General features: G+C 32.6%; 1 pseudogene; it reads right to left on the bottom strand.

Annotated features, from left to right (window-relative positions):
• Window positions 1-689: 689 nt before the first annotated feature.
• On the bottom strand, window positions 690-802 carry LOC122124806 (annotated as a pseudogene).
• Window positions 803-2,225: the final 1,423 nt, after the last annotated feature.

Raw genomic sequence — 2,225 nt, forward strand, 5'->3', positions numbered from 1 at the left:
TTTCTTTGCTAACGATATTATATGAGTAAAATAAAGGAAATAAACTCTTCCATCTCAGAACATTTTTATACGTTCATATTGTAAAAATACTGTACAGAGAGGTAACATTTACATGAGCAAGGTAATGAGTAAATTTCCTAAAAAGCATTGTTACCTCCTCCTTTATTGTTCCCCTACCATCCCTTCCCTCCCACCTCCACAAGTCCATTAACCTCCTCCCTTTCCCCCCTCAATTGTACAGTTCACTTTACAAAATAGTTTCTTGTGCATCTCATTGTTACAATGTGTCAACCTGTATCCTTATTTAAGCATTTTGGTTTTTTTTTTTCCTTCTCCTCAGCAAATTAGAGGAGGAGAGTATATAAAAGATGTAGGCGCAACAACTTCAAATACAGTGAAACAGGTGTTGTAGCATGGGGGAGGAACATATAAAAAAACAAAAAAAACACATACTGTACGTTATAAGTACGTGAGAAACAATAGCAAGAAAAAACCCACTTGTGTCCCTAACTTGGGGTTCATTTCCATTAACATAACCTTATCTGGTCATGTACACATAATTTTTGACCTTTTCTGCTTATCTCAGACATATATTAGTTATTGAAAATTAGAGAAACCATGGGACCTATGTTTCTTTGGACTTGGCTTACTTCACTTAATAATTTTTTTCCAAGTCTTTCCATTTCTTCACAAATTGGGCGATGGAATGCTTCAGGAATTTGCCTGTCATCCTTGCGCAGGTGCCATGTTAATCTTCTCTGTATATTTCCAATGTTAGTGTATGTGATGCTGGATTGAGCACAGAACATTTTTTTATATATAAATTGTAATTGATTTTCTTAAACTAGACAATTCAACAAAAACTAAGTTTAAAAGAATTGTGAAATTTTAGAAACATGTACTTCTTACATAAGTACACAATTAAGAATAAAGTCAAGATTGACATGTCAAAAACAAAATAATTCCAGATATTTGTTCTTAAAGAGATGTGTAGGAGGAGGAATTCAATTATTCTACACAAGGGACATGTCATAATGAACACTGCAGCAAGTATTAATGTTTGTTAAAAGTTTTAATGTTTTAAATATATTTAATTTTTGGAATTTGCTTATATATGCCAAAACTGGGACTGTTTGGCAGGTCATAATACTTTTCTATAAAGTATTTAAGATTTATGGTAGCAGATAAATACTACTAAGTATGTCCATTTCAGAGTTTATAGAAACTTTACTGATGAGAAGTTGCAAAGTCTTTCTGTAAAGGGGCAGAATAGAGTTGACTATGTTAACTACACAGTTTCTGTTAAAACTGTAGGCCTTCCTTACTTTTTATGTTAGTGAGGAACAAATGATGATATAAGCCACATACAAATTATGAGGTGAACTATAAATGGTAATCTTAGTGGGTGATTTAAACACTACTTATAGCCTATAAAATTCTTGTGGAAATGTAAATTCTTGTGTTAAATGTAAAGAAATATGACAATAATAAATCTAATTTGTAGTACACTTCAAATACTGAAAACACTGGTAATTGTTTCATTTTTTATTGTATTAATCATTAATATTTAATTATTGGTTTCCTTTATTTGTAGCATTGTTTTCCTTGTTGTAATATAATACAACTTTTTGTAAGTTGTCATTAGGAGGTACTTTGAGAAGGTTACTGCGATGGCCACACCATTTTTTATAGGTGCATGTGAATTTATAAAGAGGAAAATTAAGAACAAAATATGTATTTAAAAATGAACAAATAGAGTCTGATTCAGGAGTGTTGATAAATGTCCACACCTAAAATATTAGCCCTAGGCTGAAGCAGCGTTATTACAGAATTGAGGTCACAAAAGTGAGAGACTGTGTTTTGTTTTGATTTTATTTTTATTTTGTTGGTCATGGGGCTTGAACTCTGGTGCCTAGATGCTGTCCCTCAGCTCAAGGCTAGTGATACCACTTGAGCCACAGCACCACTTCCATCTTTTTCTGCTTATGTGATACTGAGAAATCAAACCCAAGGCCTCATGCATGCAAGGCAGGCACTCTAACATTGAACCACCTTCCCAGTACCTAAGAGATTGGGTTTTAAAAATCATCTAAACAACCTTTGCTTTCTACTTTGGGTTATATAATGAAATATATGAGTATCTTTTTATGTTTTTGTGCATTGTCATACTTTTCATATATACTAACTTCACCCACTTTATCCTTGTCAAAGTTATGAAATATCTC

This window comes from Dipodomys spectabilis, unplaced genomic scaffold (assembly GCF_019054845.1).
Source record: "Dipodomys spectabilis isolate Male_0828 unplaced genomic scaffold, ASM1905484v1 ptg000247l, whole genome shotgun sequence".
NCBI lineage: Eukaryota > Metazoa > Chordata > Mammalia > Rodentia > Heteromyidae > Dipodomys > Dipodomys spectabilis.